Genomic DNA, 27,791 nt, shown 5'->3' with positions numbered 1-27,791 from the left:
GGGTGAAAGGCATGAAGCCAGTCAATCAGAAACATAGGTCTGTTCTCTGTGTAAACCCAAGAAGGACTCCCTCCCTCATTAAGTACACCACATAATATCAGCTGCAGTCAAGTTGACTCTCCCAAGGGACTTCTTCCTTGGTAATTTCCCATAGCTCTGGCACGACTGGACACTTTCCCTTTCCCACATGGAAAAGTTGTATTCTTCTCTTGTCCTTGATCATTCCTCTACTCTCCCATGAGAACTCCTCTCCTTGTTTGTTATCTCAATACCCTCTGCTGACTCCTTCTTCCCATACCTTGCTATCTAATAAGACAAAACTCCTTTATTCTAACTAATGAGGCTTATTGACACCTGCAGTGGAAACAAAATGAGACAAAACATTCCACAGCGATGGCTAAACACAGACAAACGAGAGACTGCAAGGCTGGCTTGCAATGAAACATAACGTTAAGCTAGAAAAATTGCACATGAAGTTAAACCAAAATATTTGTCAGACCTCAAAATAATAGCTAACTTTAGCAAGTGCACTAGGTTACAAACACGTGTGATGGAGCAAGGTGAATACACAAAATTTTGTGTACCCCTTGTGAAATCACACTTCGATAACATGTAATCTGAACTAATGAAGTGGTGCATGAGACTAATCAACCTATAATAAAAGGTTGGACATACACATACATGTGGGAATTAATCTCTGCTTATGTTGCAATTATAACTAACTAACTAAGTAATTTTGTTGTGTCCTGTACTAATATGCTGCATTGATATAATGGAATGAAGCATACATGTGCTTCTGTCTATGTATTTGTGGCCAGAAAATTGGACCTAAGTGAGTATATTACGCATAAGTGTCGCTTATTTGCTAGGTAATTACTAATGGGGAAAACCTTAGTAAGGAGGGAAGTAAACAGAAAGACTATTTTTCTTAAATTAACATTTATTTGTGTTTGTTTCTATGATAGTTCCCATTCTGACTCGAGAGGCCTGTGACAAAATAGAGTCACTGGTTTACTGTGACAGCCAAAGGCAGAGCGCATGCGCAGTAGAAGAGATGAGAATGAATGCGAGCTGCTTGGGCCTGTACGGAAGGCGGTTCAAGGCCGCTGTGGCCTGGAAGTTTAGATGGCTGCCAAGTGATGAGAGCAATGGTTCTGAACGTGAGAACTTTACTTGAAGTTGCAAATTAAGGAAACTCGACTAGGCCGGACTATGAAAGACAATGGGGGCATTAAAAAAACCTTGACAGGAAGAAAATGTATAATGTGATGATGAGGTTATGCTCATCCCCCCCCGAACTGACCAATGAGGACTCGACTTTTCTCTAAAAGTTACTCTTTTAGATAGATAGAGCTAGTGAAAAAGGTATAAAAAGTGCTGATTTTACGGAGTAAAAAATGTCTTCTTAATTTCTACCAGAGATGCTGCTGGATTGCTGATGTTCCTGTGATGTAAGATTTTTTTCTGACTTATAATTTTTCTTTGCAGAAATGGTACTTTAGAGAGGGATTTTAGTTAGGGAGTTAGGAGAATGGAATTTGGGAACTATCTGTCTTTTGCTAATACTTGCGTTTTGAACCTAGGATGTTAACGTTATTTCTGAAATTTTCTAAAATAAATGAAATGAACTGTTTTGAACTAAGCTTTCATTTAAATGTCATTTGAAGATTAAATAAATAAATAAAGAGAAGAAACTTTTAGACATGTTAAATTTGCTTTAATAAAAATTAGATAAGTGGAGAATTAAGCTGGTCTTGAGTTTTCCTATGCCTAATTTTTTACTAGCAGACCCATCGACCCTTATGGCGATATGTCTAAGTGTATATTTTCTGATGATAAAACCATGGTAAACTCTCTAAAATTGCAGATGTAAATAGTATAAACGTTTAGTTTTAATTTAGGCATTTCGCTATGATACAGCAGCTCTCCATTGAAATTCACTGATCCATAGAGTGTGGTAGAAGATTGTGTGTACGTAGCTCACAGCGATATGGGCCCCACTCGTGAGTGAATGAATGTTCTGGTGTTTCAGGGATAAGTGATATGGTTTCAGAAATTATCTTTGGAGTAGCGCTGCATCAGTTATAAGCTTGGTAGCAGAGTCGTGGTTGCTATAGAAATTAGGTTGGATTATGTATAAAGTGCTATATAAGGGTCTTGGTGTTCAGAATTATGACTAACATCTGTTGAGTTGTATTACGTTATATGTAGTCCTGAAAAGTCTTCCGAGTATCGCGTGAAGCTGGTCACTCTGTTAGCGCCTTGAGACCCTTACGGGTGAGTAGTCGCGCTTTAACAAACTCCTGATTGATTGATTGACTCTGTCTGCAGGCAGAGGAAGTGTGGCAATGAAGTCGCACATCGCATAGTCTGTTTAAAAAAAGTAGTATCATCGTATACTGCGGTGGTATCGTCGTATATCACTGTTCAGGGACACTACGTGTGAAAGGATAAATGTATAGTAAGGACAATCTATAAAATCTTAGCCTTCAAGTATGGGGATCATTGTGTATCCTGGTTTAAAACTTACTGCTGGGAGAGTAATAGAGCTTAACCCGAGCTTGAGAGTAGGATAAAGTAGAGGAAGTGGTGCTACTTTATTGGCGAGTGTAAAAATTCTGTGGTAGAGAAGTGGTAAGCGCTGTCTACTGGAAATACAGAATACTTGTGTGATTGAGAAAATTCTATCACTTTATTTAGCGAAACAGACAAATGGAGTTGTTTTTTGTGAGTTACTAACTGATTCCGTCGAAATATCTTGTGAATACGGCTTCTTGAAAATCCTGTAAAGGAGGGGTCAGTCGGCGCTGCAGAAGCCGGAGCGCTAGTGACGTCAAAAGTGTTGCGCTGGGATTGGTCCACGTGACCGAGACAGGGAAAAGGCTGATTGGTGCATCACGGAAAGCAGCGAAAGCTATTGATTAAGCACTACCTAGACGTATCTTGTTATAATTGGTGCGTTAGTGTGAACCGCACTGTGACAGGTTGGTGTTACAGAACAGCAACAGAATAGTATGCGATCTTTTGAAAGACAGGAAATCTATAGAAAAATGTCTTATTATTATTTTGACGAAGACAAGAAAAAATGTTCATGGTTTAAAAAATTGAAGAATATGTTTGTAAAGAACAAAGAGATAGTCACAAGGGAGGGAAAAATACTTCCTTCGCCAAAAACGCCTGCTTCTTACATGTTGTCAAAATATGGTTACCATACATGCGTTTGGTTTGAGAATTGTACGCGATATACCAAAAATGATGGTGTGTTAGCTTTTCCAGAATGAGGATCTTTTGATGTGGCAATTTTGAGAAATTTGAGAGAAAGAATGATGCAGCTTGAGCCGAGACCAAGACCAACTCAGTTTGAAGCATTAGTTGAGTGAGAAGATGAGATGCATGGGTTGGAAAGCTAACGATTAAGTAGTCATATTAAACTAAGTGGTAAATTTCGTGACTTATGGGGAGAGACACATGAGACCCGAATGCGCAGATGGAAAAATGCTAACATGTGTGATGGAGTGTATCCTGTTAGATTAGTGGATGATTATGAAGGGCGAAAATGCACAGAAAAGAGGAAAAACATAGAGACAGGGAAACAAGGTTATGGTGACAGTGAATCAGAGGATGCTGTATTAGAAGAAATATTAAATAGGAGACCGCCACCATATCAACCAGGTTCTTTGTGGATTACGCCCAATGCTCCATCGGCAGATGTACCAGAAAGAGTAGAAGTGAGATACAACCCAAATACCTCAATAGTAGAATCAAGACTTTTCGGTATCCCTAAACAGAGTCATGAACAAGAGAATGCAAAAAGGGCAGAAAAACAAGTTGAGGAACAAACCAGTACTGCAGAGTATATACGAACTACAAATTAATTAACTGAAAAGATACAAGAGCTTACGAAAAATATAGAAGCAGTGACAGTCCCAGTAACGATAGGACCTGTAATTCCAGTGTTTGAAAACCAGAGAGTTAAAGAACCAAGGGGCATATTACCAAGCAATAGCGCTATTGCTTGGTTAGAGACAAAAATGTATCGCCGACCGGCGGTGATTTTTATCGCAGATAAACCTTGGTATTACCAAGGTTTGTCGCAAATGCGATAAAAATCGGCCGCAATGCATGAATATCGCTGAAAATTCAGCGATAATCAGGCATTACCGAGCTAATGCTCTTAGCCATGTTATCCACCTCCCATTGGATAACATGGCTAAGAACTGCTCAGGGCAGGTGTTAGCTTTTGGAGATATTCGCGCTTAGCGCGAATATCTCCAATAGTTGGTAATAGGAGATAGCGATGTTAGCGACTGTTTCCAGTCGCTAACATCTTGGCACACTCACTTTGCATGTCATTAGTGATAAATTTCTCTGACATGCAAAGTGGGGCCCAAGATGGTCGCTATCTCCTACTAGCTGTCGCTAACTGGTGTTAGCGACAGCTAGGTAATAGGGAGATCATTTTATCTCCGCTTTCTTGGCTTTTAAAGCCAAAAAAGCGGAGATAAACCCCCTTGATAATATGCCCCCAAGTTTAACAATCCTGTTACAGCAGGGCTTACAAAATCTGAACAGAAACATTTATCCAGACTTAGCAGCAGTTAAACGAGTAAACAATGTAAATCCGCCTGACTTAACTTTTAATCAGAGTTTACCCTATAAATATGCAACTGGAGCAGAATCGGACTCTGCTACACCAGAAAGGAGCGTAGAGAAAATAGATTTAACGTAAACCCCTGTAGGACCATTAGACCAGGAACTAAGTGATTGGATTACATTTTAAAATTAAAAGAGCTTGATTCTAAAGTACTGGATGTAGCCAGGTTAAAAGTAGACATGGAAGAATTAATTATTGGAACAATTGGAACAGATAGATTGAAAACGTACCAGCATGATAAACTTATGTTCATGTGTAAAAGCATAACGTGGAAGGCAAAGATAGTGCATGATCAATTGGAGGGATTGGCAAATTACTTTGGAGTTGAGTTTTCCAAGAATAAAACGTTGCAGAAATCCTATAGAGTAGATTTTTCAGAAAAGGACATTGAAAACATGAATACTGCTGGAAGACCAACACAGATAAAAGAGTTAATTGTGATGACTGACAGTCAGTATGGCTTTGGAGTTGTTCATGATTATGGGCAACTGTGGTCCCAAAGAGGTTATTTGACTTCTGCAGGATCTCCCATATGAAATGCTGAGTTTGTGAGAATGCTAATTGATGCAATTCAGTTACCAGACAAAATTGCTGTGGTCAAGTGTGCAGCACACAAAAAGGGGGATGACTACATCACCCGAGGAAATCGTTATGTTGACTCAATTGCAAAATACTGTGCAAAGAATTTGGCTTCAATTAACAAGGACAGAGAGAAAGAACATGTTCCAAGTCCTTTAATGCTAACCACAGTAGTTGAAACTTGGCAGGAGGTGAGGCAAATGCAGGAAGAGGCAGATGAGGAAGAAAAAAATACTTGATTAAAAGCAGGGTGCAGACAAAGAGAGGAAGATGAAATCTGGGTTTATAAAGACGAAAGACCAGTAATGCCTGATAGTATGATCTCAAATATGGCCCGAGCATACCATGGTCAAGCTCGCATTGGAAGAGATGCCATGTTGCGTTTATTTAGACAGACGTGGTACAATCCCAAATTCAGGATGATTGCAGAGAGTTTGTGCCAGAGGTGTCTAGTGTGTCAGCAGTTCAATCCAAACAGGAAAACAGTTGTGAGTCTGGGAACCATAGGACGGGAGGGAGGTCCATTTACACGAATGCAGTTGGATTTAATTGAATTACCACCGTGTAATCGACTCAGATATGTTCTGGTGGTCGTCTGTTTGTTCTCAAGGAGGGTGGAGGCTTTCTCCACAAGAAGGAATGATGGAATAACTGTTGCAAAGTTACTTCTACGAGAGATTATACCTAGATTTGGCTTTCCAGTGACCATTGAAACGGACAGTGGTCCCCATTTCTAAAATGAGCTCATACACATGGTATGTGAAGCACTGGATATACGCCAAAGACTACACTGTGCTTACAGGCCTGAGCTTCAGGAGTGGTTGAGCAGGTAAAACGGACAATTAAAAACAGGATTGCAAAAATATGTTTGGCAACAGGATTGAAGTGGCTAGACGCCTTGCCACTTGTTCTGATGACTTTGAGAAGCATTCCAGACAGGAAGACTGGACTGAGTCCACATGAGATTCTGATGGGTAGAATAATGAGACAGGCATATATACCAGTTGATAAGTTGTTAACTATTAATGATGACATTATACTGGATTACTGCAAAAACCTGTCTGATGTAGTAACTTCTGTGTTCCATCAGGTGGGAACTGATACAGACACGAAAGAGAAAAAGCCAGCTCATGACCTAGTGCCTGGAGACTGGGTCCGAATCAAGGTGCACCACAGGAGAAATTGCTTGGTGCCTCATTGGCAGAAACCACAACAGGTTATCTTGGTTAGCACAACCGCAGTTAAATGTGCTGGAGTGAAGAGGTGGGTTCATGCGAAGCCATACAATCCGTGTGCCTGAACCTGAAAATCCAGATGAAGGTGAAAGTACCACTGATTCAGACTCTGAAGGTGAACCAGACGAAGGTCCAGATTCTGAAACTCGACAAGAACTTCGACATCTGGAGGTTTCAGAGGGTAGTTCTGCGTCTGAAGGAGAAGAGGAAACTGTTCAAGTACCAAATTCTGAAGATCAATCTGAAGATCAAGAATTGGTAGAAGAAAACACCAGTGAGGACATTGAGCAGAACAGAGAGAAAACTGGCGATCAGAAAAACTCTGAAGAACAGTCTGAAAACTCAGAAGACAGGAACGAAAATCCTGATACTGGAAAAGCGGAAATAACTCACGAGAAGGATGAGATTCCAAATACCAGTTATGGTGATGTTCCTTATGGAGTGAAAGAACTGTCAGAAGAGAAAATTGACTCTGGAAAAGACAAAGACGTTGTGAAGTTTATTATAAATGAAACTGTCAAAGACACTGAAAGCGAAACTGATGACAGTGCAGATGAGACTTCTGTGAGAAAGAGTCCAAGGAAAAGGGCCTACAGAGTGGAACACAACACCACAGAGCCTAGTACAAAAAGATTCTGTAAAGGAGATAATTGACCTAAGAAAAATGACGAGCTGAAAATTATACAGGTTAACAGAGAAAGAATTATTTACAACAAGGGGTGGTGATGGACAGAGTCTCTGAATTAAGCAGAGTACTCTCACCCAGTCAAGAGATCAGGGCTAGATCCAACAGAGAAAGAAAGCAGGAAGAACAAGTGCACGAAATAACCAGTCAAAGAGAATCCTTGGGAAGAAAGATTGAAGTGGTACACCGGCCAAAAAGAGTGAGAAGGCCAAATCAGAAGTACAAATCACCTGATTGGACCTATATTGTTTTACCGTCAATTGAAGAAGTAAACAGTAGCCAAGAAGATTTGAGTTGCCCAAAGACAAATGGGAAAAGTGAGTAAAGAGATAAATTATTGAGAAGGACAATGGTTGCTCAAAGTATAAGATAAAAATTATAAATCCTGAAAATCCTGATAAAGAAGAAGATATTTTAGAAGGAAGTGGAAACTTGTAAGTGAAATAAGGTCGAAGAAAAATTGTTAGAAAAAACGAAAATAATTGTGTAATTGACATAAGGTCGAAGAAAAATTGTTAGAGGTAACAAAACTAACTCTGTAGGTGACACAAGGTCGAAGAAAATCTGTTAGAAAAATTGCTGTGTAAAAAAAATGGTGAATAACGAGCATAAGACAAAATGTTCTATATTTAGAAAATGGTGTAGGTTATGTATGATTTGCACTGGAATATTAACAATGATATGGATAATTTTGGCTGTGTTATAGAAATAATAGGTAATGTTTTTGGAGCACTGATACCAGCAGTGGGAATATCTTTCAATGCAAATTGAATACGAAGATTGTCAACGATAGTAGATCGTTTGTCAACAGACACAGCAGGTGGATTCCTAATGGTAAACATCGAAATGATTGCTACGAGAACTATGCTAATGCAAAACCGTCTTGCTCTTGATATTATATTGGCAAAAGAAGGATGAGTCTGTGGGATATTGAAGGTGCAGCACAGTTGTACCTATATTCCAGATAAAAGTCAGAATATTGAAAAGTACATAACAAACATTACAATGTTACATGGAGAAATTGAACCACTGAAGACAAAATGTTCTATATTTAGAAAATGGTGTAGGGTATGTATGGTTTGCACTGGATTATTAACAATGATATGGATAATTTTGGCTATTGTAATTCCTTTCCAGGATGGCTTAGTGAAATTAAAATGAATGTAAGTTTAAGTGAACAGGTGACAGAGTCAAAGTCTAACAAACAGCATGTATATAGGCCGGAAGTACATCAGGATACCTCAATGAGTGACTTTTCGAAAAATACTTTTTCAAAATTGCTATCAGAGTATGTCAGGACAATGGATGCAAGTGATTGCTGTGTGTGTGTGTGTGAAATTACCTGCATCTGTTTCTGAGGGTGTGACATACCATCTACTTCCACTTACATATGGGGTTACATGTAGTGTGATTGCAAGCCTGTTTTACCAGACAGGTTAATTGGAATATCATTATTCCAACTCAGATGAAGTATTTGCAAAGTTAAAAATTGATAAGACACTGAATAAAAGAAAGCCTGCTACAGTTATGGGAGAATACTTTCTAGAAATGGATGAATTAAATCATGACTATGCTTTTAAGAATAATCTGACATGTAAAATGAGAGTGGAAGAAAAGGTATTTTTAGACATGGTTGAAGAGAGAAGAATAGCTTATAAGCGCAAAGAAAGGGTGAAACATGAGAAATCAAAATATTGGACATACAATGATGAGAATATTAATGAAAGAAATGTGAATGTAGCTATAAATATTGACACTCCACTGATGGGAAAATTCTGTATTAGAAGAGATAATACTGTGTAATAATTACTTTGTGGGAGCAAGTCAATGTAAAGATACCTATAGAATAATAGGGGGTTGGGGATTTAAAGGAGGAGATGATCCAGTTTTTCCTGGTGTCTATTTAATTTGTGGGAACAAAGCTTATTACAGGTTACCTGACCATTGGTATGGGACATGCTATGTGGGTTTGGTCTTTCCAAAAATCTTTCATGTAGATCGGGGAACAAATGGCATACATGAGATAGGTAAACCGTTAAGTCGTAGAAAAAGAGAGAGTGTTATAGAAATAATAGGTGATGTTTTTGGAGCACTGATACCAGCAGTGGGAATATCTTTCAATGCAAATTGAATACGAAGATTGTCAACGATAGTAGGTCGTTTGTCAACAGACACAGCAGGTGGATTCCTAATGGTAAACACCGAAATTATTGCTATGAGAACTATGCTAATGCAAAACCGTCTTGCTCTTGATATTATATTGGCAAAAGAAGGAGGAGTCTGTGGGATATTGAAGGTGCAGCACAGTTGTACCTAAATTCCAGATAAAAGTCAGAATATTGAAAAGTACATAACAAACATTACACAGTTGCATGGAGAAATTGAACCACTGGAGGTTGATGGAATTCTCGATCGTCTTTGTAGAAGTTTTACAGCAGTTAAACATTGGTTTCAAGAAATAGGTAGTTCAATTATAGGCAAAATACTAATTCCAGTAACAGTCATAGTATTAGTTATTTTAGTGATAAGATTATGTTGCATATACAGGAAAAGAAGGAATGTTAGAAAGTCATTAAAGAAGATAATTCAAGAAAAACAAGAAAGGGAGAGAGAAAAAGGTGATATAGAAATGGAGGAATTCCGAGAAAAGATTTTTAAAGAAACTAAAGAAAAGGATACTAAAGTATAAAGGTGTATTAACCTGAAGAACCTGGAACATGTTTTGATAAAATTTGCAAATTTTGGGAGATATTTGGTGATAAATCACCAAAGGGGGGAGTTGATAGAGCAAGGTGAAGAAACAAAATTTTGTGTACCCCTTGTGAAATCACACTTCGATAAGATGTAATCTGAACTAATGGAGTGGTGCATCAGACTTATCAACCTAGAATAAAAGGTTGGACATACACATACACGTGGGAATTAATCTCTGCTTATGTTGCAATTCTAACTAACTAACTATGTAATTTTGTCGTATCCTGTACTAATATGCTGCATTGATATAATGGAATGAAGCATAAATGTTCTTCTGTCTATGTATTTGTGGCCAGAAAATTGGGCCTAAGTGAGTATTTTACTCATAAGTGTTGCTTATTTGCTAGGTATTTACTAATAGGAAACACCTTAGTAAGGGGGGAGGTAAACAGAAAGACTATTTTTCTTAAATGAACGTTTATTTGTGTTTGTTTCTATGATAGTTCTCATTCTGACTTGAGAGGCCTGTGACAAAATGGAGTCACTGGTTTACTGTGACAGCCAAAGGCAGAGCGCGTGCGCAGCAGAAGAGATGAGAATGAATGCGAGCTGCTTGGGCCTGTACGGAAGGCGGTTCAAGGCCGCTGTGGCCTGGAAGTTTAGATGGCTGCCAAGTGATGAGAGCAATGGTTCTGAACGTGAGAACTTTACTTGAAGTTGCAAATTAAGGAAACTCGACTAGGCCGGACTATGAAAGACAATGGGGGCATTAAAAAAAACCCTGACAGGAAGAAAATGTATAATGTGATGATGAGGTTATGCTCATCCACCCCCCGAACTGACCAATGAGGACTCGACTTTTCTCTAAAAGTTACTCTTTTAGATAGATAGAGCTAGTGAAAAAAATGTAAAAAGTGCTGATTTTACTGAGTAAAAAATTTCTTCTTAATCTCTACCAGAGATGCTGCTGGATTGCTGATGTTCCTGTGATGTAAGATTTTTTTTCTGACTTATAATTTTTCTTTGCAGGAATGGAACTTTAGAGAGGGATTTTAGTTAGGAGAATGGAATTTGGGAACTATCTGTCTTTTGCTAATACTTGCGTTTTGAACCTAAGATGTTAACGTTATTTCTGAAATTTTCTAAAATAAATGAAATTAACTGTTTTGAACTGAGCTTTCAGTTAAATGTAATTTGAAGATTAAATACATAAATAAAGAGAAAAAACTTTTAGACATGTTAAATTTGCTTTAATAAAAATTAGATAAATGGAGAATTAAGTTGGTCTTGAGTTTTCCTACGCCTAATTTTTTACTAGCAGACCCATCGACCCTTATGGCTATATGTCTAAATGTATATTTTCTGATGATAAAACCATGGTAAACTCTCTAAAATTGCAGATGTAAATAGTATAAATGTTTAGTTTTAATTTAGACATTTCGCTATGATACAGCAGCTCTCCATTGAAATTCACTGATCCATGGAGTGTGGTAGACGATTGTGTGTACGTAGCTCACAGTGATATGGGCCCCACTGGTGAGTGAATGTATGTTCTGGTGTTTCAGGGATAAGTGATATGGTTTCAGAAATTATCTTTGGAGTAGCGCTGCATCCCGTGCACAAAATGTGGATGCACCATAAATTAAATCTTATAACAGATAAATAATGTAAAAACTATTAAGAATTAATAATAAAATACTCTCAAATGAGTTAATATCGTGTTACATCTGACTCTCCTAAACATCAGTGTGAACATTTTGTTTAATTAATTTTGCATTAACCATCTATACATTTCCTTTATTCATTAATAAAATAGTACATTATATTTCTCTTATTAGTCACCACTTAAACACACATTTGATAAGCTGCATCTGTTATACGTGGAACACTTTATATATGCAATACCCCATCCTTACCTTTTAGTATATTAATCACACAAAACACATTTGAGTGCTGACTACTCATAGATATGATGCACTCCTACTTTTATCTCAGATGGGATCACGATTACACTTCCAAGTTTTGGGGTCACTGTAAAATGGATTCGTTGGTTAAGTAAGAAAATAAATGCATTCAATCTCTTTAAAAATTGCCCCAGAGTGCCTCCGTTTTTGTGTTATGGCTTGATCTCGACTTAAAATGCATAGCTAATATTGCAAATCCTCAACCACTTTTATATTGGCTATGTATTTGGACAACAAGTGGATTGGATTCATCCAGAAGTGCTCTTACAGACGTCAAACAAAGATCTTAAAATCCAGTGCATAAACCATGTTAAAACCAGGAGGATCTTTATGGTTTGATTGAATACTGACTGAATCCACTACTGATTCCCTCAGATGGTGTTAGAATTGTAAAATTACGATACTGCGATTTAGCACTCGAAAAATTGTTATGTGACACACCAAGCGGAGAACTCACTAATATATATTTAACTATCAAATATGATATAAAATTTGAGGAGTTTTTAGATTACACCAACTGTTCTTTAGCAAGGATTTTATACATAAAATCATTGCTTGTTATTCTTTTGCTTGCTGTTTTTACTTATAAGTGTCTCAAGTCCAAACTTAAGTTGAATCTTTGCTCTATATGCAAAATAGCCAAAGAAAACGAGGAACACATATTCATTTCTTGCAGGAGTTACTAGAGACCAACAAAAAAATCGATTGCTCCACTATGTCTGACGTTGGGAATTAAGCACTACTGGGTAGCGCTAAGGAGATGTAAGGCGGACATTAGTACTCAAGTAGTCTTTGCTCCCTTAAGATTTTTAAATTCAGAATGGTATCTGAGAGCAAAATATATTCCTTAAGTTTTTTATATAACCTAATTGCTATATAGCTTTACTAAATACATTTATTGATCCGAGATATTTTTGTATATATTTTAGATCTGCATTTAAAGTGTTTTTTTACTTGTTTTTCTTGTTTTTCTGGGTTATTTAACCTGATCCAACAATACATTGAATTGAATTGAAATTGACTAGGCTGCATGAACTACAGTGTGAAATCTGCTAACAAATCAAACCTTGCACCACAGTGAGACAACCACAAACCTCTCTTGAGAAACCAGCAGAACCCTTCCCAACCATTTATAAAGATCATATCAGTCTGTTTATGCCAATACATAAAAAGAAATAAATATATTGGTAGCGGTGGATTCCTGAATTTATTTTATATGGATGTGGCCACAATGCCAGGCTACAGCCCATGCAGTCACAAAAGACTTGTTGAACTTAATAGCAATGGTTTGAGTGAGTACCATTTACTCAGATTAAGGGCCAACTATTATCTTTAAGGTATTAACAGAAGCCCTCACTGAGGAAGAGTATACTTTCAATTATCAAATCCCTTTAGACCTTGTTAAAGGGTACTCAAGCGAACCAACAGCATGCTTAAACAAGCCTTGACAAAGAATGTATTAAGTAATGGTGCACCCTGGCTAAACAACCTGTACAGCAGACAAAAAGCTTTAAATATTATGCCAAGACCTGTTTTAATGAACCGTACTCTATTAGAGATGCTGTTCAGGATAAAAATGCATTTACCTGATCTTCCGGAGAGGAGAATCATTATGCTCAATAACACCTTATTCTGTTACAAGATTTCAGCTCACCTGACAAAGTTTGTGTGACGCTCAAAAAGGTGCATCACATCGCCTGTTGTAACTGGTTTGTTACCCTCGGTCTGAGAATTTTTTAATGCGAAGTTGGGTAAAGAAGAAGACATAGCAACAAAAGGATTAAAAACAGTTGTGTTACCATCTCTGCCCAGGAAGAAAAAAAGAGAAAGGTGCCCATTGATTCAGTAAGACTGTACCATGTGGCCAATCCTATACAGTCAACCAGTGCAACTGCTGGAAGTATCGCAAAATGTGCAATGGATAAGAGCGTCAGAGTGTACGGTAATTGGAACAGCCTTCAGATGAAGAGCAGCCAGATCCAAGAACAAGCAACAAGTTGTAAGTACTATTATGCTTGCCAATGCAGTTATGGTGCAATCCTGTTTCAAATTGCACAGAAAACAGATCAAATGAAAATATCAGAAACACACCACATCTTAACTTTGAACTGTATGAAATTGAAATGTCCATTGCTCAGCCAATCACTGATAACTGACTAACACAGATGTAGTCTTTTACCATTGTTAATTCGACTGGCAACTCAGGTGTTTTTTCAGTGGCTGTCTAGCTGTTCTCTACCTAATTCATGGACTGGCCGACATATTCAAAGTAGACCGCTGCATGGTTGCACAACAGTGGTGCACACGGGGTGTGCCACTGGCATACTGATGGCATGCTAAAGGCAACCTGTATGCTGCTAGCTAAGCCCCGTGTGCCCAGCAAACAGCCATTTACTGATATGTGGTAAACCTCTTATAATTTTAACATTTGCAGTTATTAGGATTTGCAAACACTTGCAATTCTTTGGGCCCACTTGTCTCTCAGGTAATTATGCTCTCATTCACAGTAAAATTCTTAACCTACTCAATATATATTTTAGCATCCCTCTAAATACAAACAGGCTGCTAATAGTGCTTTGTTGTGGACTGTTCACACTGCTGTTACACACAGACACCAAATCCATGATCTTTTAATAGATTGTAACCTTGATATCATGATGTTAACTGAAGCTTCATTCACTCCTCATCTAAACCCTTTCATCAATGAAGTAGTTACACCTGGCTTTAAAACGTTGCATGAAATCACTTCCGTTTTAGAATTGTATATGCAAACCATTATTTTGTCATCCCAAGCTGTGTCATTATTTTATAAAAAATGTAATAATTTTGCTGGGGATAATATCTGCTTTCTCTCTTCATTTTGGGATGAGGAATTAGATGTGTCATCATCAACAGATATAAGGAGAACAATTTGGTTGAATTGTATTTCTGGATGGCTACCTGTTTCTTTATACCAAACAAATTCCTTTATACTATTCAATTGTCTATGGACACTGTCAAGGTTATTTCATGCAAAACATTTTAAATCATCTAATTGCTGGAACTGTTCTCTAGATACAGGATTGTTGAGACATAAGATTTATGAGTGTCACATCATTTTTCAGTTTTGGACAGAGGTTTAGAAGATTGCTGCTGGAATTTTGAATATCGCAGATCATTTGTCATATACTATTGTAATTTGTAAATCCACTGCACTTGATACCAACCTGTCTATTACTAATAGCAAATCTTTTGAATTTTTAATTTCTGCAGCCTTAAAATCAATTACTGCCAATTGGAAAGCTGCCTCATTACTATCCGTTCATGCTTGGTGAGCATGGATAATTTTTACCAGAAGAGGAGCTAATTTGACTTTGTCAGGTGTCATTCACAATACCTCTAATTATCAATTATTTTGAAACCAATTGATGATTATTTAGCTTTCCATCTTTAACTGTTATATTAATAGCGATTCAATGTTGCTTGTTTATGCATTTTGTTAAATGTAGTAGCTCTATCAACTGACTATGCATTACTTATGATGTTTATTATCTTTTTTATTTATTTTTACTATAGTATTACAGTATTGTCTTTATAGGTACTTTATTTAGTTTTTCTTATTACTCTCTTACAGTTTATAGTGTTTACTCATGTAACTAATATTTTGAGTTGTATTTACTTGTACCTTTTTGGAGGTCTTTTATATATGGTTGTTTCATATGTATTTCAAAATTTAATAAAATGTTATGAACCAAAATGTTGCATGAAGACAATCCACTGTAATGTGGTGGGAGTGAGGGGGAAGTGGGATGCAGTTATTTATCATGATGAACTAGCTGTCAGGGCTTACTCGAGTATTATATAAACAAAGACAAACTCAATCTGCCCAACTGGCACAGGGTATACATAAACATGACAGTGGACTCATTCATAATAATAAGAATAGTAAAGCGATTTGTGAAGCTCATGGCTACTTACACAGAAGTCCCCCAGCGCTAATCAGGTCAAGCTACCAAGGTGAGCAGGGGCTTACAGAATTAAAACAGGAATGACTTAAAATACCGAGGGGCATATTACCAAGGGTGGCGATAGGCAATTATCACCGGTTTAGCGGCCGTTTTCGGCTGCTAAGCGGCGATAATCCTATCGCTCTATTAGCAAGCTGTCGCTAACTGATGTTAGCAACAGGTTTTAGGCGATAGCGAGCGGTTTGGGGCCCACTTTGCGTGTCAGCGATATTTATCACTAATGACATGCAAAGTGGGCGTACCCAACCTGTTAGCAACTGAAAGCAGTCGCTAACGTCGCTATCACCTATTAGCAAGGCAGGCGTAGCGATGGAAATATTCCTGCTATCGCCAAAAACTAACGCCTGCTCAGACCAGTTGTTAGCCATGTTATCCAATGGAAGGTGGATAACATGGTTAAGATCATTTTGTCGCTAATGCGTGAATATCACTGTATTCTCAGCGATATTCACGCATTTCGCCGCTAACGCTGGATATTTTAGCAAAATGGAGAAAAACATTGCTAATAGCATGTTTTCTCCGCTAACATATCCAGCGATAGGCAGCGATAAAAAAATCGTCGCTGAGCCTATTTAGCGATAATTATCGCTACTTGTTGGTAATATGCCCATAAGTTTTAAGATTTTTCGAAAGTAGACCTCTGTCTTCAAGGGAGTAGCCAGAATATAAAAATACCCCCCACTTTCAACCAAAGCAACTAACATGCTATGCAAGTGAGCCTGAATCGCCATAGAAGAGCTGCATTGTCACTTCCATTCAAGCATCTATCCATCGTCATTTCACCCTTCATCTACCTGCTGATATCCTCAATTTTGTAATCCATTCATTCTTTCATCCATCCTTCAATCTTTCACTATTCCATCCCTCTATTGGCCATTCAATCCATCTGTCTATCTGTTCACTCATCCATCATTTATGCATGCATCCATCCACCCATACATCCATCATGTAATTGACTTACTGATCAATCACTCAAGTCTTTCTACCATCAATTGTTCCTTTTGTCCATCCATTCATCCATCCATCCATCCATCCATCATGCATCCATCCTCTCAGATTTGCATTTACTTTTCCATTCATCCATCCTCTCAGGTTTCTATGAACTCTGCCACCCTTTCACCCACCTACCCATCCGTCTATCTTGACAGGTTTCTATTTACTCTGCTACCCTTTCCATCCATCCGACCCTCCCAGATTTCCATGTACTCTACCATCTTTTCATCCACCCATCTACACATCCTTTCACTCACTCATTCACCCATCCACTCATCCACTCATCAATACATCTTATCACCGACTCATTCACACATCCTTTTACCCCCCCACCTATCTTTTTATTCACTCATCCATCCTTTCATACATTCATACTTTCACCCACTCATCCATCGTATCGATTCACCCTCTAATGCATCCACTCATAGATGATTCTCTCCCTTTTCTAGCAACGCACCATGCTTTCTGGAGGAGGAGTGTGGCTCACTGGTTAGAAGCGGCAGACCCTGAAGCAGAGATCGGCCCGGGACCAGGGTTCAATTCCCGACGCGGCAGGGTCTTGGGTCAATGTCCGCGGACTCGATAATTCTCGCCGAGGTGCCTACGCTAACCATGGGTCCCACTCTGCAACTCTGGGCAATAGCTTGCTTAATCTCCACAACAGCCCCATCAACGCCGGGGATGCCTGGATTCACCTTGGAGGTGCCCAGGAGGGACCATCTCACAGGGAAAGCCAGGACGGGTTCCCCAGCGGTATACAACGCCAGGACACTCCGAGATGGAGTAACAGTGCGCTTTACAAGTATACTTACCTACCTTTCTTCCTTTTAGATAAATATGATCTCTTATCTGAAAAGTTGTACATAAGACACCCCTGCTGTAGCTGCTAAAGCGGGGGTTCACTACGCCCCTGTCTGTCTTAGCCTGCCGGAGGACCAAAGGGAGACAGTTCCATAGCTAGGGGGCAAGAACACTAAAGGAAATGCCCCCAATTCAGGCGTTCTTGAAGGCGGGGACCTCTGCCAACAAGGAGCTTGCAGATCTCAGCCACCTTAATGGAAGGTAGGGTTTTCTAAAGCAGTGAAGATAATTTACTCCAACTTTGTTAAAGGCCCTATCGTAATAACAAAGGGCCTTGAAAGATATACGCTTCTCAACCGGAAGCCAATGCAATCATTCATACTATTACCACGTGTAATCAATCCCAGGTAATAGAATCAATCCTGAACGTATCGACAGTCGTACTGTGATTGATGTAATATTCTTCAGAATATAATAAGATTCCTTTGCTATGTTTCACAGTATGCTTTCGGCTGTATAAAAAGATCACATACCCCTCGAACGTATGAGTCCTTGAGATCCAGCAACTGCCCTTACATTTACACTGCATATAGCTATTTAGAATTTGTGCCCAAGCTTATGTTTACTACAGCAGCTATTTGCTTTGTCCTATGCCTGCATCAATGAGAAGTTAAAGAAGAACGGTGCCTTTACTAGCACGCTTTCATGAGATGTCGTAGAGATTAGAGGTAATCCCGTTGTGGTCTTGCACCCGAGGGCAGTCCCAACATGGCGACTGCACAATTGAGTGAGACGATGTAGCATTGCAGGGGGTGTTACTTATATGCAGGGGCTATTCTTCCTGCTCATCTTTGCTATGTGATGAGACATAGTGAAAAGCAGTGATCATATGTGCTGGTTTTCTTGGAACTTTGTAGTTTTGCGCAGTTGCCCCGGCTCACCGCTGGCACCGCAGCGCCAAACCCACACAAGGACCGCTGGCCATGTTACGAGTTGAACTCGTGTTACACGAGTTCAATTCGTAATACGGCTGGTGGTCCTTTGCCTTACTCATGGCGGTACCTGGAAAAGTGGCACCACAATAGGAATGGCAAAAAAGTTCCAGCACCGCACTGACGTGGACGTCCATGCCGTGCTGGAACTTTGTGGGAATACAGACATATGTTGTGCCCCCCCTGAATGAATCCCTATGTAGGGCCCCCTTTGTTCCTCCACCGCCAGCCTTTTAATTGATGGGCTCCTGCCATGAAATGCTGGAAGTCAATGAACTCGTAATATGCTGAGCAGGACTGCCCCAGTCCCCGCTCAGATATTGCATTGTGGTGTGGCTGCGCCACCACCAGAGAATGAATGTTCTCTGGCGTAGCCAGTGGTCCACCGCCAATACGACTTTGACAGTTGTAATACAGCGGACGGTGGACCCCCACAGCGAGTCTGGCGGGCTTGCGAACGTCAGACTCATATTCAGGCCCATTGTAGCACCATACGCACGTGGCAGTGATAGTGATATGTCTCAAGATGTTTTATGCCGATCTTATACGGTTACTTGTGGATGGTCACAATAACTTACATTAAAGGTGTATTAGTGATTGTACAGTGTCCATGATTAACCGCACTTTTCAAATGAAACCTCCAAATTCAGAATGAAACAACCTTCCCCATCAACAGTCAAATGGGTTGTAATGCAGAGACAGCAATTCTCAAAGATTCAAATATCTGTATCAGTGCAGTCCCAGCGGCTGGGTTATGTGTTTTAGTGCTTCGTTTGCAGGGATCTGTATTTGGCCTCAGGTTTGAAAATTGTCAGGTCACTGATCTTTCCTCCTTCTGAGGTTGATAATATGAGTATCACTGAGCTGGGTAACAATAAACATCTGTTATTTTAGTGGCAAATTACATTTTAGGGTGAACTTGTGCTTTAGAAATACAAATGTACGGGAGTGGTCTCAGCGCCAACCAAGATGGTGGCACTGTGCTGAGTTCTGACAGACGTGGGAGCCTTTAACATTCCTGAGACTGCACTGGCGCTCTCACAGCAGAGGAGACAATCATGTGTCTTTTCCTGAAGAACCGGTGAGTTGCTACAGCCATTTCCAAGGTCAGTTTACTCCATTTTTGTGCGCAGCCGGCCCCAAGAGATTCTGTCTCGTAGTGAGGGGTTGTAGCACCATTTTGAAAGGCAGTCAGCGCGTTTCCTCTCAGAATTCTGTAATTGGAGCTGTAGCTTTCCGTTATTGGTTTGCTAAGTTCAATTGCCTAAAATCGCGACATTTAGGAACACTTTTAGCTGGGCCCCTGTTGCTATGTGTTTAATTTTTAAGGATATTTCTGTTTCCTCAATAAATGGCAAGCCCCTTTGAAGTTTATCCCTGTACATCAACATGTTGCCTCAACACAGCTCTTCCTGTGTTTTCCTCAACTGATCTCTGGGCTATAATATTGACTGCCAATCTCTGATGTGACCATCTTCCAAATGCTCTCATGTTTTATGCATGATTTTGGCGCCTTTTTCTCATGTTTTCTCAGTTCTTTAGCCCATTGATTTGATTTCCTTGAAGAACTGTCTTTTTCATAGGAAAATAATTGACATTATTTTTCAAAATGTATACACTCATGATTAATTTAGTCACAGTGCCCATTCTTTAGGTTTTCAATTCATAATGAACACCTGATGTGTATTCATACTCAAATCTCTGACTCAGATGCTTGTAGAGGGACAGTAGTTTCCTGTAGTTTACCCCTTTTTGCTTGGTCCCTTTATTGTGTATGGGAAAAATAAAAAAAACTTAAACTTTCTAGTACCCCTGGCAACGTTATTATGTCTGATTCAGATTCTAACAAAATGATATGGATGATGGTACTTCTTAGAAGTCTGAGTCTCTTTCACGTACCATTACAAAAGCTTCTTCGTTAAGTAAAATGCTTTTGGGATCAAACAAAAGACATAAAAAAGATCCCCAATCTCCGGTGAAATCTACACCGGCTACTATGGATGTGATTCTTGAAAAAATCCTTGTGTTGAAACCTTTCATGGAAGAGACAACCACAACATTGCAAAGTTTAAATTTTAAATGGTCTTTTTTAGAATTGTAAGTTTCAATGGTAGAAAAAATAACAGAAAGGCTTTGTGTCTTTCCTAACTGGAGTCGGAAATCTCCCTTCTCAAAAAATATACTGAGGATCTTGAAAATCTAAATCGTGGGAATAGGGATTTCCTGAAAACACTGAGAGCCTAATTTACAAAGGTTTCGTGTAAGTCAGCCCCGCAAGGCTTCTTGATATGCTGCCCTGCGTCAAAACAAAAGGGCAAGAATGCGCCATATCTATGAGATACAGTGCATTCCTGTACTCTTTAACAATGCTGGTGCACAAATGGCTGTATTGTGCTAATGCAGGCACCCTTGCACCAGGGTGCAAGGATGTCTGCATTAAAATCTGGACTTTTTTGGGGAGGAAGGGAAACTAAGTTAAGTTAATTAACATTAACTTGGGCACATGGACCTTGTTGTCTTAATGCAAGTCAGTGGGTAAAATCCTTAGTCTCATGTTCTGTGTAAATCAATATTAGTCAAAGAATGAAAAACTCAAAGAACTATGATTTTTTCATTGGTCCTTGCAAGGCCTAGATGGTAGTTCATGCAGATAGCTGTCTTGCTAAGCCCTCAAAAAAAAACACTCCAACACGATGGCCCAACCGTGACGAAGAAGGAGACATAAAACACAACAACACCTAGAAAGGGGTTTCACTTTTCAAAAATGTAACACATCAAAGACTCTATTTTTAGAATGAGTCTTGGGGTTTTATTTATGCAGTGTGCTCTAACAGAAAGTCTTTCCCAGATGTCAAAGGAATAGCATTCAAATGTATATAAAGATGTATATTTATATGCAAGCAATAATAACACACTTGGCAAATGCAACAGTTAGATGCATGAATGTGAATAATGAATAAACAAGCAGCAAATAATACAGGACATCCTGCAAGAAATCAGAAAGATATATACATTAAATACATCAAATGATTACTAAGGATGGGCACTCTGACTCACACATCACAAAGAAAACACCTCAAATGATCATAGACACTGGCCACACATCACAATGGCAATAATCAAAACTCAGACACTTCACCTGGTGCAAACACTGCATCTTAGCCCACTCCAGCCCAGGGGATTTACTGCCGGGGTTAAGAGCCTCAGCAACCAGTTTTCCTATGTACCGAAGTAGACACGTTCTTCCCAATTCCGAATCCAAAATCCCGGTTTCTAAGTCAATAACCCTCAGCTTTATTGTCTCAAAACACACTAGAAAGTTTAACAGTCTTTCCCTCTGCACAAAGTAAACTTACTGGAATTGGCCACCTTCCATGCAAGCATTCCAGGGCAAAAGGAGTTCCAATGTTCCAACAATCCCACATGTTCCAGCCTTTATCTTAATGAAGCTTACGAAAGCCTTCGGTACAGTAAACAATCTCTTCTCCAAAAATCAAAACAACCTTGAATGTGATTAACTCAAACAGCTTGAAAATACTCTATGGGCCTGTCTGTGCGCACAGAAAAGCTCAAGAAAGGCAGAGTCATAATTCAGGATGACATGAGACCATGTCAAAGCCAATAGTAAGAATTTCATAATACTTCCCAATGTACAACGGAATGCACATTTGTGCACCACTGCCTATAGAATCACATACTTCATCTCTCAGTGTACAACATAATGCACATTTGAGCACCACTGCGCATAAAACTGCACTTCGAGACCAAAAAGTACATTCCACACCTCTCTCTCATGCTTTCAAATGCACATCCCACACATTCTGTTCTTGGCAAGGCTGTTCTATTCTGTGACAGTGCCCACTGTAAGACTGCAAGATTACAAGAAAGAAACCTTCAAGAGAAACAAGTCATATTCAGGACTTACATTCATGCTAGGGTAAAGTAAAACACCAAAAGACAATTAAAATAATGGTAGTCAAAGGTCATCATGTTGTGTCAAGCACTACAATAGTTTGAGTGGTATATGAGCCGAACATGACCTTTATCTTTGCACCATGGTGCAAGGGTGCCTGTATTGCATGTAGGATTGTTTTTGTGCAGGAGGGGACACCTTCCTGCACAAAAACAATCCTGAGAGGCATTTTCCTTTTTCTATGTGTGCTGCAGAATGCATCACACATAGAAAGAGGAAGTAATGAGGCAAAATGGAGACATTACTCCCCGTTAGGTATCATCTGGGAAGATGTATCTTTTTATCACATTCCCAGTTTTACCAGTTCTGGTAAATCTGGGAATGCATCAAAAACCATAAGAGCTGTGTGGGAACACCCATGGAACACCTTCCCAGGGCAGAGCAAGACAATGTAGCAATTGGCTCTGCGTTGCCTTACTCCAGGTTTAGGGAGCCACTCAGGGATACACAAAGTTGCCTTGCGTGGCTTCATACATCTGACTTAAGGTTTTCGTCTCTCTTGCACCACATTGCTTGGTGCAAGAGTAATGCAAACTAGCTCATAAGCAGTCTCCATTGTCTCAACCACTGATTGACACAGTAATGCCCCATCCTGTATTAGGCATGTCAAAAATTCCATTACAGACATGATCCTCTACATCTACATTTTCACTGCAAGTTAGTCTCAAACATGGACACGTACATTGAACTGACAGAATTAAAGTAATATTTTTATTCTTTGAAAGAATATGATTTAGAAGCAAAACCTAGACAAACTAATTGAGTCTTGGAAATTTCATGATAAATCAGTACAAACCTAAATATGGTATTGCATTGTGCAGGTCAGATTTTCATAACGATACTTATGCAAAATAACATAACTAATTATTAAATCATTTTTTATGAAACACTTGACCTCTAGGAATAGATTTGACGCCAGTGCTGCTAGGTGCCAGCACACAAGCAGTACGTGGAGTAAAATAATATATTTTGTGAATTTAAAAGAAGCAAAGTGCTTGGTAAAAGGGAAGTTTGTTAGGTTAGGATAATTAACTTGTATTGGATTTAAAGCCAGTTTATGTTGAAACAGACGAGTACTTATGAACGGTTAAGGAGAGTACAACAGTCCAGCTATGTACAACCCAGGCAATGGATCAAAGTGAGCTTAACCCCTACATTGCTTCTGTCGGCAAACGGATATCGCGAGCACTACCTCCGTAGTGCTGCGCACGTCCGTTGGCTGACGCGGCCCCGCCTACACAATGGAACGCCCCGCACCGCGGCGGAATTGCCGCCGTGGTTAAGACGTTATAGATGGGACACTAAAGGATGTTGAAAAGGTGGTAACATTGACATCTTGCAACTGGAAGAAGCATTCACTTCTTCCTTATCAAGTGAAGTGCAGGCTAACAGATGGACAACTTCTGGTGTCGACCCAAAGGACCAATACTTCCATGCTCGCAAAAGCGTGTGCCCCGCTTAAAACACGACTCTCTTTACATACAGTATTATGATAAATACCCCGGGTCTCATGCCTATTTATTCTAGACTGTGAAGAAAAACGTTTCAGGCGGTGGACTTAGAGTTTACTGGCTTTGTCAATCAAGCAAACTGCCAACTCGTCACTTCAATGGCAGTGCAGGTCAATGTGCAAGTAGAGCCAGATTTTAAGTTTGCCACAAATTTTAGGAGGGAACCAATTCTAGCAAAGTGCATTTTCTTTTCAGGTGTGCACTGCGGCAGTGATCTACAGGGGAGGTGTCAATTGTGGTTTGTGTATTGCTTCCACACAACTTCTCTCTAGCAATACAGAGCACAAGACTGGGCAGGTAGCCCATCTATTATGTACACAGAGTGTATCTTAGTCACTGTCTTAGGAACATTTCTAGGTTCAGGTTTTTCAATTGTCGGGCAGGAGTCTGACCTGCAGGAACTGGCTTGGTCCAGCTATAGTAAGCAACAAACCTTTTTCCTGCTCTTTCCTCGAGGATGACGAGTAAAGACACACAGTTGCACTTGGATATAGATTGAATTCTAGAGGTAGAGGTAAATCAGAGGAGCAGAACAGTAGTGCAGAGGGAGAGGGGAGACAGCAGTGCTAACTACCAGTAGAAGAATGCTACAATTATATCTTCATGCATTCAGGAGGTATCCCAGCACAGGCCTAGCCCTCCCCTCATGTCTTGAGCATTCTGATGCACACTATGTACAGCTGGAGAGAGCCAAGGAGACCAGTCATGACATACTGCATAGATTTACCAAACAGGCACTATGCAGTGTCACCACAGAGGTTTAGGTAAAAAGGCCTGCACCCAACATTTATAACCATTTTTCAACAACCGTTAGTAGTGTCATGGCCTGGGCATGGAGCGGTAGCCACCCATGTTAAAAGGTGTACCACTTTGGGTTGACATCATTCACTGTACAGAGTCAAGCACCCTGAGAGTGTTCAACACACAGGAATCATGAAGAGCATTCTTCCTGCGTAAGACAACTGGCTCTGCTAAGTAAAATAAGGAGCAGGATGTATCACATACACACTTGCACCAGGGACTTTCAGTACTATATTGTGTGTGTCTCCTCTCCATGATAACGTCTCAGCGAGCACTACTTACATATATGGAAAATGCATTTACTTATCATGTTTTTGAGTGTACTGTTAACCTTTCCATGATCATGCTATGTTGTACATACACCCAGTAACATATTACAACCAAACATGTTCGTTAATCGAGCTTTATATGGCACACACTGAATTCTCTCTTGGGGCTTAAATAGTAGACATTGTGGTAATTGACTCAATGTTAGCCTTTTTATATATGTCAGAATGGATGAGTCTTCCCTGTTGACATTCGAACCTGTTATCTGAAGATTATGCACTCATCTCAGAAGATAAAGCTCAAGCCCCAGAGCAGTCATAGCAGATCTACTTAGTGGCAATGCAAGATTATTTAGTCCCTTGCGCTGTCGGTGTGTCACTTTTTTGGACGCACCGGCTGCGCAGTGTGCTGACCCATATTTACAAGACAACGCAAAGCCCCCCCGTGTGGATTTCCATAGCCTTGTAAATAAGGCCCCGTTTCATGCATTACTTTGCGTGAAAGGGGAGTGCCATGGGTGTTGCTGTGGGTGTTCCCACGCAACACTCATAGATTTAGCCACATTCCTAGATATACAAAGTTTCATAAACCTGGGTATGGTTCAGAATCCTACGCCTCCTCAAGGGAGGTGTATGAGTGGTGCAAAGAGGAGAAATACATTTATCTCTCCTTGTGTTTTCCTCTTTCTATGTTTACTGCATTCTGCAGCACACATAGAAAGAGAAAAACTCCAACAGATTCTTTTCAACAATTATTCCTGCAACTCAGGCACCCTTGCACCATGGTGCAAGAGTACCTGTATTGGCGCACGACTTCTTTTTTAGGGCCAGCACAGGGGTGCGCCAAATTGCTGTAAATACTGCGCATCCCTGTGCTTTTAAAAGGATGCAGCTTGGCGCAGCAAAATGGCGTGAGGCTCAGCGCTGCATAATTTCCTCAATAATGAGGCCCTATGTTTTGTTTTGAAAATACGTACCTCACCCGTCAGTGATGTGAACCAGAGCCTCTTGCAACAAACCAGTTTGCAGACACAAACCCTGTATTAAGACCAAATTGCGATTTGAAAAAGCCTTTATAAATTGTAAAAGGGGCTTTTCAACTCATTCTGAATTACAGTGAAGAGAAGGAGTGAAAGGGATGTCGTCTCCCAGTTGTAAATCGCAGCATGCTTCCTTTGTGCTGCGTCTTTCCTGTTGACATGCATTTCGCTGCCTGCACTGCACTGCATAAATAAACAACGCAGCAGGTTCAGGTGGCAAAATACCCATCACCACTTCCAGTACAAATGAAGCCACTGCCCCGGAAGGGCAGCGGACGGGCACAGCGGGCGCGCCATCAGCGCGCCGAAGGCGCGCCAAAGGCAAGCCCGTCTGTGCCCGTCCGTGACATTCCGGGGCACGGGGCCAAAACCACTGGTCCTTCCCCTGGCTACCCTGACCCACAGAGGAATGGCGTCATGACATACTCAGGCAGTGAACTAAAACTACTGAATACCACTGGCACACCACACTATGACAGGTGTGCACAGCTGGGACCTTCGAACACCATGGGACCAGTTAGTTGTCGGAATTGCCACTGGCTGAGTGACCCCTGGCACGGTCCCAGTAAACCAACTACCCCTAACGTGACCCTAAAATGTATTCTGCTAAATGTAAGATCCCTCCCCAAACATGCCATGGAAATCTGGGACATCCTCAAAAGTGACCAGCCAGACCTTGCCTTCTTTACAGAGACATGGCTGGGCAACCATAGTACCCCGGACATCGCTACGGCTCTGCCTGATAACTACAAAATACTCAACCTGAACAGGGAAAGAAAGAAGGGAGGTGGGGTTGCTTTATTATTTAAAGACTCCCTTACCTGTAGACAGGAGGTAATCATTCAGGCTAGTAACCACGAAGCGATGGCCTTCTCAGTATCCATCAATACCACCATCATACTCGGCGGTGCTATTATCTACAACCCCCCAGGCTGCGCCTCCGATTTTAATGCCCAGCTCCTGTCACAAGTCATGCCTATATGCCTTCAGAACAAAAATATATTGCTCACAGGAGACTTTAACATCCACTTCGATGACAGTAACAACCCCCTCACCAGACAACTGACCGAGAATATGGAGATACTACAGCTGTACCAAAAAATTAATCAGCCTACGCATAAGGCAGGACACACTCTTGACCTGCTGTTCTCCAATATCGACTCCATTTCTATTTCCGCTCTTAAACCACTAGTGTGGACAGACCATTCGCTGGTCGAGTTCAACTTTCATCTACCCACAAAAAACCCCAGGTCCTCCAACCTAATAACAACCCATAGGAGAAGCTATGCCAACTTTAAAGTTGAAACCTTTCAGGAACATTTCATCCACCCCCTAAGCAGCGAATTAGGTACTGATGAAGCAACAGACAGACTTCAGAGCCACATAGCCTCAGCCTTGGAGCACTGCTCGAAGCTCCGTCGCAATGTTAATCCTAGGCGCACCGTGTCTGAAAACTGGTACGGGCAGACCTGAAGGCTCAAAAAAGGAAATGCACTATGCTCGAACGCAAGTGGAGACTAACAAAAACTCAAGAGATGAGGGCTACTTACAAAAATGAACCGTCACAATACACCAAAGCCATCAGAAAGGCGAAAA

This window comes from Lissotriton helveticus, chromosome 4_1 (genome assembly GCF_964261635.1).
Source record: "Lissotriton helveticus chromosome 4_1, aLisHel1.1, whole genome shotgun sequence".
Classification (NCBI taxonomy): Eukaryota; Metazoa; Chordata; class Amphibia; order Caudata; family Salamandridae; genus Lissotriton; species Lissotriton helveticus.
Note: the sequence above shows the minus strand (reverse complement) of the source record.